This window comes from Culex pipiens, chromosome 3 (genome assembly GCF_016801865.2).
Source record: "Culex pipiens pallens isolate TS chromosome 3, TS_CPP_V2, whole genome shotgun sequence".
Lineage (NCBI taxonomy): Eukaryota > Metazoa > Arthropoda > Insecta > Diptera > Culicidae > Culex > Culex pipiens.
The window spans coordinates 107,473,881-107,487,140 of NC_068939.1; the positions used below are offsets into that span (position 1 = coordinate 107,473,881).

Genomic DNA, 13,260 nt, shown 5'->3' on the forward strand with positions numbered 1-13,260 from the left:
TAATCTTAAGAGAAAGTTTACCAACTTTAAGGAATTAGACATTATTTCTATCATTCATAAATAATGTTGTACAATCATGTAATTAAAAATCTTCAAAATATTCACCTTTTTATGTGTATCGGGAAATAAACAAATATTCATCAAAATTATACTTGATATTATGATTTTTTAGATTTGAAGAGTTAAATTTTTTTTTCATATTATCCAAACTCATCATCATAATCAAGAATGAAAATCATTGTTTTTATGTGAAAATATAGATTTCAAATTCAAATTTTTGCAAAAAAAATTGATTTTGCAAATAGATTTGAAGTTTGTAGCCACAAAATTCCAAATTCTTTAATTTTTGTTCGAAATTTTCGGTTTCGATATCTATTACAATTGGTTGAAAACATTTTTCAAAAAAAAAAACGATTTATAATTTCGCCCTCAAAAGTCTCAACCAGCAGCTTATCTTACAATGCAATTTAAATGCAAATGCCTCGAATGAAAAGTGTCACAGTTTACACAAAGCAAACAACAAAATCACTTCAACTTTTTTTGCCATTCCGACTTGCATAAATGATCATGATTGTTTTTTTCCTGACACTTCTAACGACTTCATTAGTCGCTCGATTCAGCAAACGAATGTGCCACGTGACTCACATAAACAACGGCCATTCGGGGAGAGAGCAAAACAAAAAAAAACAGGCGAAATCAACCGCGCCAGGACGTTTCAAAAAGGGCAAAAGCCGATAAGTGGTGTTAATAGCTTATGCATGCAGGCAGCAGTCTCGCCCGGCTCCAGCTTTATACGCAAAGGATCATTACGACACACAGCTTGCGTTTTTCTTTGCGAGCTCCTCTGATGGTGCCCAATCTAACATTCCATTTTCTTGTTTTCCTTTCAGACGGACCGAGAAGGAGCCCCCCTCCCTTCACATCTTGAGCCACCTATCTGTCCATACAATTTGCCACACACCGCCTCAAATGAACAGAAAAGTGGCACCGTCTGCGAGTGTATGTGTGCACAAGTGTGTGTGCGCGCGTTCTCAAATGGATAAAAACAAACCAGGCGAAAAGTACACACTTACACACACACACTGATGCAAACAAAGTCAGTCGGTTCAGCAACACCTTTATATTGCACCCCGGTTGGAGTCTTGCGCATATATTTCCCTCCTTCATGACTACGACGAGAAACATCCCCTTTTATCTGCCAAATGTACACTATCTTTCCTCGAACCATTTCCTTTTATGTTTTTCCAACCTCCCCATCCTTTGCATTGATGGTGGCGCTTCTGGCGACAGAAGCAAGCTTCCACCGGTCGTTCATTCATACATTCATTCATTCACTCATTCATTTGGTGCAGCAGCAGCAGGCGACGACCCAAAGGAGCTTTTGCCCCGTCCGTGGAGGATCTGCTTAGCTTACAGCTTAGGAATAGTTTTGCAAAAGGGACTATCGCAAAAAAAATGTACTCATTTGAATAAAATTATAATTTTGAGAAGTCATGAATATTTCTCGTTACAAAAGCTTGATTAAGATTATAAATTATTACATTTTTTTTAAATAAACTTCTACAAGATAACCCCTTTGCTTTGAAAATCCACACCAACTTCTCCGCTGTCAGAACAAGCCTTTTGTCTCTATTTGCAAACAACGAAGGGTTTGCCGTCTGTCGCCAAGTCTCCTCTCAGTGCTAGACCATTTTTGTTTGAGCTTTCCTCTTCTCCGAGGGGTTAGCTCGAAACGATCTTCCTAAACGAAGGAAGCAGCCCCAAGCGTTACACTATCTCTTTATTATTTCACCGTTTGTTGCCCCCTTGGCTTGTCTTTAGTGTTGGCGTCACATTGGAGCTCTGTTGAGCATACTTGGAGAAGTTTTCCATAGTGTCGTATTTATGATTTTACTGATTTCTAAACTTTGCTGAGAAGCTTTATCAAAACTGAAGTTTTTGGCAGATTGAGACAGGTATCTATCCCAATGTTGGATACTTAGTTACCGATCATTTCTATTACCGAAATAAAAATCGCTTTCGTTTTACAAACTTCGCTATGTAAAATATCTCGTGTTAGTTTGGAATACGTTGTAACAGCCATCACGACATCCAACATTCATTTGTTTATTTGTCTCTCTAAAACAAATCAATATTCATTCAATTTCTGTACTGAGCCATACCGATGAACAATTTATAGCATTTGGAAGATGATAGATCGTAAATTAAACGAGAATCGATCATCACAAGATCGGAAGAAATTAAAAGATGTAAACATTGTATTCAAAAATGATGTTAAAATAAATGTTCTTTCTCGATGGATTTGATTTAAGCCTTTCAGGCCTGTTGAGTAATATTGACCCAAAAATAGAAAATTTCTAAGCATACAGGATATAGATATTTTTTTTTTCTAAAAAATCAATTTGCCTTCCTTCCCATTTTTTTTGGTCAAGATTCAGGCCTGAATGGGTTAAGGGTAATTCTTCGCCAACTCACATAAAATTGGAAAAAGTTGCCCCGACTTATTTTCGATTTTCTTGAAACTTTGCTTCAAGGGGTAGTTTTGATCCCTGATCTCGAACCCGAGGTCCATTTTTCGATGTCTTGTGACGGTGGAGCGGTACGACCCCTTTAATTTTTCTGGATTTTTACTAAGACACGTTTTTCAGTGATTTGTATACCCAAAAGAAATATATAGCTCAAAATCTGCAACAGTGGATTTTCTACAGAAAATGTTACATTTTATAACAGTTTTTGCAGCAAGCTTATAGCACAATATAATGTTCTTTTTGAATCTGAAATAACCCAGAAGGGTAATTTAGAATAACATTTTGCATACCGTCAGTGGGGGTGACTATGGGTCAAAAAACGATACACCTCTCGTAAGGCTGGTACAAATTTTATTTTAAGTTTTTGTCCCCCCCCCCACCCCCTTCAAAGTTCGCTCGAAAAATTAGGGGGCAAAAAAAAATATTTTTTCAAAAAACTCTAATATTTCACGGAAAATGTAAGTGCAATCAATTGAAATTTATTTTGAATGCATTCCCCTGCGCTTAGAATCATTTTCAGCATGTTTCGGTTGATTTAAAAATCATTTGAATTTTTGAAAATTTTTGATGTTTGTTATCGCAAAAAGTTTTTTTTCGCTAAAATTTTGGTTTTCGTCAAATTTTACATTTTTTGAAAACTAATGATTGCAAAACAACTGAAATAGTGTAAAATGCATTTTAAAACACCTTTTCCGTGTAAATGTTGAACATATGGCTTGTTATTTTAATATTTTTATTTTTTTGCCCCGGTAAAAAATCACTTTGACCCAATCTCACCCACCAGACCCAATGTCACCCCCTCTGACGGTATTAAAATTACGTGTTTTGCAACTTTGCAGGGTTATTTTTTTTTTTTGTGCAGCAATGTTCTACAAAGTTGTAGAGCAGACAAAAACAAAAAAAGTTGATATCCCAAGTAACATTTTTTTCCAGGAGTTCTACAAGAGCTCTTCAAGATAGCTACAGCATAGCAGTTTGGACCACGGTAAGATAAAACTCTCTTCAAGTACTCTTACAAACTCCTGAAGAAATTTTGAAGAGAATTTTATCCAAGTAACAAATGTTACTTGGGATATAAATATAAGAGTTTGTATGTATTCTTCACGAGTTATCAGAATTTTACAAAAAAAGTGTTTTGAAAAAATGATGATTTTGACCATTTTTGAGCAGTTTTTCGAAGTTAACCCCTAAAATTCAATCGTGTGCTTTTGAAAATATTTTTTTCGAAAAGTTCAAAAAGCTAATTTTGCTCAAAAAGAACAATAAAAAAATCAAATTACTAGCATAAGGCCGATGCAGATATTTGAAATAGTATTTATCAGAGTTCGAGGGGGGAAAATGAATTTAAGATTCGACGAAAAAAAATCAACGGAAAAAAAAAACTTTTAACGGTATTATGTATAGAAAATGTACTAGCAATCAAATTATTTTTGAACTATCCCGAAAATGCTAAAAGCGATTCTTAACGCAAGGGAGTGCACTTAAATTTTTCATTTAAATATTAAAGTTTTTTGATAAAAATATTATTTTTTATTCTTTTAAAATATTAGTCTTGATTCCAAATTTTCAAAAAAATAGAGGAGATCAGAAAATTTCACAAATGTTACTTTTCTATATTGCAAGTTGGACCATTAGTTGCTGAGATATTGGCATTGTATAATTTGCTGCTTGCACAGAAAAAAATTTGAATTTACTCGACACGGAAAAGATTATTCATATGTAAACACAATTGATGTAAACTTAAGATTCGACGTAAACTGATGAATCACACGTAAAATCATGTTTTTACGAATTATTTGCTGCAAATTTACATCAAATTGCATTTAAATTTTAAATGACGTGCAAAAGTATTTAAACATAAATGATGTAACACTCTATTTTTTTGTTTTGAATTTTGGAACTTGAATTTTTATAATTTTTCTTTACTTTTATCCGCTGCATCTTAGCAACCAGAGGTCCAATTTTGAATGTTTCTTAGACAAATTTACAGGTAATTTTCCAATTATTTTCTGAATTTTCCAAAACACGTATTTTCAGAAATGGACACTCATGGACACTTTGTTCTAATCTAGGCAAGCTAATACAAACAGGTTCAGTTATTTTTTTATTTCAGCACTCAAATAAGTGCTTATAAGTTACACTTTTCAAAATGGTGTTAATTTTTGACACGGCAAACAGTAAAAAACATAATAAAAGAACGTTCCACTTGGAATTTCATTCAAAGGTTTCGGAATTGTAAAAAAAATAATTGTAATAAAAATAATATTTATTCCACTGCGTGCAAGAACATTCACTACACAAACGAAATATTTACTGGGCTCCAACCGCACACAAACACACACTAGCCCTCCAAGAGAAACATTTAAAAATGTTGGCGTCGTTTGCTCCACTCTGGTGGCTGTCATGAAACATTCAGTGAAGATACGTACAGAAGCGGAATAAATAATAACTTTATTTGAATATTATCTTTGGCTCTCTATCTTTTTACACACACACACATTCAACCCCGCGAGACTATCACGGAGATAAAACAAGGATGTTTCTGTCTGTTTTCCCTCCGTGCCACTGCGCTGCATCTCGCAAAGTCGTGAATTTTTCGCCACCGAGCGCTTTCCTCTCCGCGGAGCACCATAAACATGGAAAATTGAAAAGGAAAGGAAATTGAAACACATGTAGCGGAAGCTCAACCGGGGGGACTGCTCCGCGCGCCAGGATGGAAAAACGGAAAATCGCTTTTCTTGCCCCGTAGTGTGGTGCGGAGCGGTGGCTTAACGTTATTCGTTACACGAGAAAATCGTTTCCTAAACAATCATGGAAAATGTACGTGTGTTTGTGGGAAATTGTGCGAGTGTGTGTGTGTTTGTGGGGGGTTTATTTTTTGGCAGTGGAGCGAAGAAAAATTTAATAGCTGTTTGCATATTGAAGGTGACTTTTATTCATATTTGCGTAAGAAACGTGCTCTCATTTTTATTCCACATTTTTTTCTTTTCTCGTGAGTTAAAACCTGACGCAGCAATTGCAAATCGGGTCTGAATTCACCTTGAAGTGTCGTTAACTACATTTTTTTTCAAAATTTATCTGTTGTTCTGTTTGTTCTATTGGTTCTATTGTTCTGTCGTTCTGTTTGTTCTATTGTTCTTTTTATTCTGTCGTTCTGTTGTTCTGTTGTTCTGTTGTTCTGTTGTTCTGTTGTTCTGTTGTTCTGTTGTTCTGTTGTTCTGTTGTTCTGTTGTTCTGTTGTTCTGTTGTTCTGTTGTTCTGTTGTTCTGTTGTTCTGTTGTTCTATTGTTCTATTGTTCTGTTATTCAGATTCTCATGTTCAATTTCAAATCAAACCCTTTCTCCACCAAGAACAGCAAATCATTTTCTTGCAGGTGCTCTAAATTTTTCCTTCATTAAATTCCATTCCCATAACATGTTGTTGTTTTTTACGCTTTTCACAGCATTACCCCTCATTTGAGACCACTCCACTCTCCAGGCGCACGCCACGAAACAACCTAGATAAATCAGCAAGATTTATAAGCCATCTCTCGCTCGCGCGCCAGTATCATCAACCACCCCATGTGCATGAATCCTGCCTTAATCTCGTTGCCACAGCTGAGCGCGCGGGGAGGTGTCAAGTCGTACAAGTGCCGCCTGGGCCGCGGTGGAGTCGTTTTACACCGCAAGTACATCTCTTTTTTATCCCTCACCATGTGCGCAACTCCAGCTTGGTGGTTCTTGCAACCTGTTTGACATGCTGCCAGGCCAGCTAGGCTCTATCTCTGTGGCACCGATTTTCAATAAGCCTGTCCCGGGGGTTAGGACCAGGTCTCCGGCGGGTTGCGCAACGGAATTATAAATAGTGTCTTAATGTGGTGGAGGTGGTGGTGGCACTTGAAACTATCTGACACTGGTGAGGAAGTGTGGCAATGTTTCAAATGGCTTTTTGAATTTGTCGGTTGTGGGAAAAAGAGGTTTGGATTTCACTGGAAGGCACGTGTCCATGGCGGCAAGTCGGTTGAATTAAAGTTCTAAAGTCGGAAGCCATTTCTGTAAACATTTGACTCCACAATTGGCAGGGCAAGCTGTTTAGACGTTTCGTGTTGAACATGTGTAGCGGAAGTTCTGAATGGGGGATATCCATTTCAGCTGAGAATGGAAACATTGCAGAGTTATTGTATAATCGTAATTCACAAGTAAATAAAATGCAAAAAAAATACAACTCTTCATCGCTAAATATAAAAAAAGTTAAATAATATACATCGAACCAAATTTTGAAGATAGTTGTATCGGTATGGCAATGATACAATGTGAGATAATGCCATATTTCATAATGACAGTAAACGACGAACGCTCAAAAACAATCAACTCTGGATTAAGACAAGACAAGAGTAAGTGGAGATAACGAAAAACGTGAAACCAAAACTGTCGAGAGATCCGAACACAGACCGCGCAATTGACTAGCGATATGGAACACCACTTGTCACCAAGGGGATGTAGCTCAGTGGTAGAGCGCTCGCTTCGCATGTGAGAAGTCCCGGGTTCAATCCCCGGCATCTCCAGAAGATTTTTTTTTATATTGGTTTTTACTCAATTTTACTAAACATGACTGAATGTGTTAGAACAAACTATGTCAAAAATAAAGAGCTTAAATTTTGCAACATTCTACCGCAAATACCAACCAGCTTCAATCATAATAACTTTTTCCCACAACCATCATCATCATCACCGCCGCGCTCTGCCGCGTCTGGAGTGCGCCACTATTAAAGTGCGCATTTCTCTTTAATTTATTAAATAGTTATGTCTTGCAGGCGCGCACGACGACGACCAGTCGTCTCAGTCGTGTGGGCCCTCGTTTTTACGATTGTTTCGCACTCCACCCAGAGGAACTCCAACTGTGTGAACCCATTTATGATGCTAATTCCCCCGCGGTTCATCCAGTCCGTGAGTGCTCCAAGCGAGTGAGGGGCTCCAGGCTGGCTGGCTCCGTCATCACCTCCGGCTTCCAGCCCCAGCCAAACCCTGGCCGATTCAGATGGACGGATATCATGTCCGCGCATTAATGAGTTTTAAGTTTTGCTGGTGGTCAAAGGGGGAAGTGGGCGGTAAGGCATAAAATTGAAATCACTTTTATGAAGTGTGCCCTCCCCTCTTCCCCATGACTCTGGCGGGGCCGCGGTTATATATGGATGCAGAGCAAATGGCCACAATGAGGCCTGGCCCGACGTGGTTCCCCCGAGGGATGAACAGACCGAGCAGAGATGAGAATTGCTTAATTACTTTATCTGCATCTCTGAAGAGTTGAAGTGCGCCGGCTGTTGAGCGCTACAAGCGCATAGTAATTAAAGATTAGGATTATATCACGGCCCCGGACGGTGATAATTGAAAGTGAGCGCTTAAACTCAATTAGACTAAACTTTCGAGAAACTAGTGGGATGAGATGAAGACATTTGGAATGATTAATAAAGGAGCGTGAAGGTAACTTTAAAGAGCAGCCGAGACATATGCAGCTTGTTGCGCAACAAATCGATTTCCAACATCTGCATGACCTAACATTTCACGTATTCAACCTAATCAATCCGGTAGTAATTAGCGTTAATCAAGAAACAATTCACCCATTCGCACGAAGCAAGTTGCATAAAATCAACCTCCTCTATATGGTATCAATCACAAGAAAACGCCCCTTCTCAAACAACTCCCCGAACTGCTGGGACTCAACGTGTTCGAGCCGACTCCTTGTGCATTGTGTAGGATCTCGTTAGCAATTAGCGACTCACGTTCCGACAACACCTTCAGCACTTCTACACGGGAGGCGCCACCTCACAATTAGGCGCGGGAAAAAACCAGGTCACCAGGAAATGTCGTTGATTGAGCCCGCTCAGGACACGTGTTCCGAGCGCTAAAGTGCGCCAATTTGTGTGCGGCCGCGGAGATGATTAGTTCCGATTATGCGGCCACCATGGGAACAGCACACGGTCACGAGTCACGAAATTGGTCGGTCGGTTTGACCGGTGACCACGTGATGAAGCATTTAGTCGGGGTGGCTTAACAGATCAAAGAGTCGGAACACCTTTTAACGAACTCTATCCCGGGGTTGCAACTAGTTTTTGGATCGAGTCACAATAAATTAATCATTGGTGGGGTCGGCTGGGCCGTTCGAGTTGAAAGGTGTCATCGGTTTGGGAAGGATGTTTCATGTTTATTTAGTGCGTTGCAATCTCTAAATTAGTTTGACTAGTGCTGGCATTCTTGTGCAGTACACGTATCGATCGCACGCTTCCAAATTGTTATGCACATAACTCATGTCCCGGTTTGAGTATATTTTAGTTTGTGTGCGATTTTATAGTGAGGCTTTTGCTGTGGGGTAATTTGCTCTATTAAATAGAAAAATAATAATTTTTATTTCATTTTTTTTTTAAATAATTTCCAATAATGCTCTTGTCATTTGCTATTCCTTGGCTAAAGATTTATATTCGAATATCAGAAATGCATATTTGAAAAAATCTAATTTGCAGTTGATCTTTTTTTCAGCATTTAAAAAAAGGCAAAAAAAAATAACGTGTACTCTAAGATTCAAACCGAAGCACTTTGAATGAAAGACTACCTCTTAACCGTTGCGCTACGAGAGCTTGTGGCTCAGTTGAAAATCAAGGGTAATTTGAAAAAAATAACATCCCGAAAAAAATATTTGAGCTATTATGTTAGTTTCAAAAAATTTATTTTTTATTTCCTGAAATCGTGACAAAGCAAAATCGTCCCGTAGCAAAATTCCCTTCGCTCAACCAGAACTTTATAGAGTCAGTGAGAAAGCTCCAATCTACACTACAAAGAGTTGTACGAATAGTGTGCATCACCCTACTCTACCCTTGCTGGACAACAAGCACACAGTGCATTTGTCATTCTACTGATGGTGCAATTTTCACGCTCGGACCACGTCTATCGGAATTTCCGCTTCTGTGTGGCGAATGCGTTTTCCCGGCCATCAACCGTTCCGTCCTCCGCTGCCACCGTCCAGAGGGGGAAAAGCTACACGGGAAAGAATGCCGTACATGCGGAAATGCTGCTGCAGTGGTTCATAACACACTGAAACACATTATTCGTATGCTACGAGCATATCAGCTGAGCGGTAGGGTGGTTCTTCTTAGTTAGGATATATTGAGAAGAAAACTTCAATGAACCACCCTAAAGTGCTCACACAGGACAAAATCGGTGAAGCAGCACCGACTGATGATGATGCTGTGTGCCAAGAGGGACAGCTCCTGCCAGAAGAGTGGATGCTGGAAAAGCGCGCGAACGGTGATGATTTTCGGTGCTGGCCTAGTTATGTCTATTTGGACTGGAACTCTTTTTTTTCGTGCTGCTGCTGTTCATCGGATTGAAAATCACACCAAAAATGGATTTAAGCGTTTTGCACGTGATTCAATATGCAGAACCGGGGGTGTGACAGAGAGAGAGAGAGAGCAAGCAAATGCAAATTGAATAGTCAAATGCATTTTTAAAGGATAACTGACGTGGACGGAATTAACTACCCGGAGTTAGGGTGGCGTGGTTGAAACGCAGGGATGAGAGCTGCAGGATGACAAGTTGGCAGGAACAAGGCTTTCTGGCAGTTTGAGTGGTCATTTTCATTAGCATGAGCTGGAATTAGAATCGAAATTGGGGACGCGATATGATGTTTGACATGCTAAACAGCTATCGGCGGAAGTTGTTGTACAATCATCGAAGGCTTTTACTAGGTAATTTGGTTTGGTTTGGTTTGATTTGATCAGTGTTTGGCAATAGAATCGTTCATAATAATGTTAATTTGGCAAATAATTCTATCAAATTTTCGAAAAACTTTAAGCAAATCGCTCAATTCACATATTGTTTTGCAATCATTGGTTATCAAAATATCAAGTATGTATTAACGTTTATTTTTTTTTTTTTGTGAAATTGCAAGTTAATTCGAAACGAGCCTAAACTTGCTAAATATGATGATAAACGCAGAAAAATGAATTACAAATTGTTTTCGGTTGATAAGACTAGTATTTCCATAAAAAATTTTGAAGTGTAAAAAATGTGCGTTTTGATTTTTCGGGAACAGTTTTAAGAATGGAGGGGGGGGGTCTGGGAGGGCGACATAAGCTATGAACATTTTTTGCAACGGCCTTTATGTCATGGACTCACTCTTAAACTTATAACCTCCGCACAACATCGGCGTTAATCAAAAGACAGATACTTTAAGTACTTACCAAGTACGGCATTGAAATCTAGTTTAAATAAGAATTCATCATTCTGATATAATTGTTTTGTGATAATAAATAAAATTATTTTTGAGCAATTCGGATGAACGTAGGGTGATTTTCAGACTACATAGAATATTTTAATTATTACTTGAAACATAAAGAAAATAATAAAAAAGTACTTTTATTCAATATAATATTCAACCTTTATAGTTCTGATTACCAACATTTTTTTTCTTTGAAAAAATACATAGGTTTTTAAGCACAAGTTTTATTTTTATCGGAGCGCCAAAGCCATATTGTAGAAGGAACAGTTTGATTTGATTTTGATATTATTATGACGTTAATTTTTGCAATCCAACTTTTTTGCCTTTTTTACAAAAGAAAGGTTTAAGGTTTGCTTTTGGAAAAACGCTTTTCTCAGAAATCTTAATAAAAAATCGTGCACGGCGAGGATTCGTCCCAGGAAAAAATCCTATTACTAAATTGAAGGATGCGCTCTTTTGATTGAACTTTGGCCCGAAACCCGGAACTCAAAGTCTGATTTTTGAGAGCTCTTTTTCAGAAATACATGAGCGATGTCTGTATCCATCATGGGAAAACCACTCATAAAACCCACAATTTTTATATTTCAGATCTGTATCCGTGGGGTCGGAGATGAACATTTTTATTTTCGATTCACAATTTTCGACCAGCAAATGTGGTCAAAGCCATTTTTAGAGGTATTTTTTGGACAAATTTTACAGATAACACTATCAAATTAAAAGAATTCAGTTTCAAACAAAAAGCCATTCGAAAACATGCCTCATAAACTGCTTGGGCCCAAAATTTGAAGCTTTTCCAAAATGTATTTCCAGAGATATAGCAAAATTAGTGTTTTTCGTCTTATTTTTATCCCTTTTTTTTCCTATTTAATTTTTGGTTTTATACAAAATCATATACTGAACATCAAATTCAAAGTCCCGGTTCGTTCTCGCTCGAAAGATCAACAAGTCGTCAAATCGAAGCATAAACGCCAGCACATTTACGCTTGCGCGTTTTACGCTGCGCGTGAAAGTGTGCTTTCTGGCTTCTCATAATAGATTGACAAAGTGCAATATCGATATATATTTTTTCAAGTTAATCATAGACTAACATTAAAGACTGAGTACCCTTTTTTTTCTAATAATGTCAATCCAATAAGTTTTTCTCAATCAAATATAATTATCTTGCGACCCAGAATGTACCTCTGAAATTAAAAAAATGGCATTCGAGGTTCAGTTTAAAAAGATTCGAAGCTTTAGGTCAAATTCTCACTAGATGGTATCATTATGTTTCTGAAAAATTAGTTGTACCAATATATTTTTCGGAGTTTCATAATTTTCTAAGAAAGGCTCTATTTCACCTCTGGTGATATTAAATCGGGTTTTAACTTCAGATTGACATTCACAACTTGTTTTTTTTCTTGAATTCATTTAAATTTTGTCAAATTCAGAAAGTAACTTAATTGTTTTGATATTTTTTTCTGCTAAATTATGAAAAGTTATGCTCATAATTGAAATTCTGATTTTTTTTGTGTGTATCAACAACAACCAGCAATCCAATCAACGAAATAAAACAAAACGTTGGAGAAGTTATATCAGATATTCAAAAATATTTTTTGGAGTAGTTTTTTTCTTTCATGAAGTATATTTAAATAAATTTCACCCAAAAATATATTTTTTTTAATTCACATCTCCGATACCAGATTTTGCACCAACTTAAACTTTTGCGCAAAATTTACATTTTGAACCCCATAACCATGAAGGAATTATGTTTTGTAAAATATCATCAAAACGCAGCAAAAAAAAAATAGTTTAAGTATTTTAAAATGGCTTAGGCAACATAAAAAAAGGTCTATATTTGTTTAAGTAAATAAGACTGATACAAATATATTGAAAAGAAAAACTAAATTCTTCAAAAAAAAAATGCCTCCGAAAATGCCTGTCATATTCTTGCCAGAATTGCACATTAAAAATGATTTGAATTTTGTATGGATATGTATTGAAAACAAACGATTTCGGAACTTTAAGTGAAACAAATCTTATTTTTTTCGTCAAATCGAGTAATCTCTCATTCCCCTAATTGCAATAGCTCGTTTACGATGACTGCAAATAATCTTAAAACGCGCTGAAATATTTCCTTCCTCCTCTCGTTTGATGTGCACTCGGCAGCATTACCCGGCCAACTTGACCACTTGGACACGACCTGCCGGCGCGGCGGTCAGCGTTGGAGAGTGTGCAAAGAAATTATGAGCGTCGTAAAATGGTTATTTTATGGTCAATTAAATTTTTTGATCATTTTCATCACCCCACCGCCGCCGCTCGGCACTTGAAGGGGGCCTGCAAATTATGTGAGAAAGTAATTGGATTAAAAATGTGCAACGAGAGCGATATCGGGAATTGACTGAGCCGGTGCAAATCCGTTGAGCCATTTCGGCGTGGCGCGGCGAATAAACATTTCTTTTTTAAGTGGGTTCGGTTATTTTTGGGTGGATTTTTAGCTTTTTT

At 37.4% G+C, this 13,260-nt stretch overlaps 1 protein-coding gene and 1 non-coding gene across 5 annotated transcripts in view; one reads left to right on the forward strand and one right to left on the reverse strand.

Annotated features, from left to right (window-relative positions):
* Positions 1-13,260, reverse strand: part of LOC120421017 (protein slit) — a 336,997-nt gene that overhangs the window by 198,110 nt on the left and 125,627 nt on the right. The gene's annotated exons all lie outside the window — the stretch shown is intronic.
* Trnaa-cgc (transfer RNA alanine (anticodon CGC)) lies at positions 7,001-7,072 on the forward strand. Its single transcript has one exon. It is a non-coding gene; the product is annotated as a tRNA-Ala (tRNA).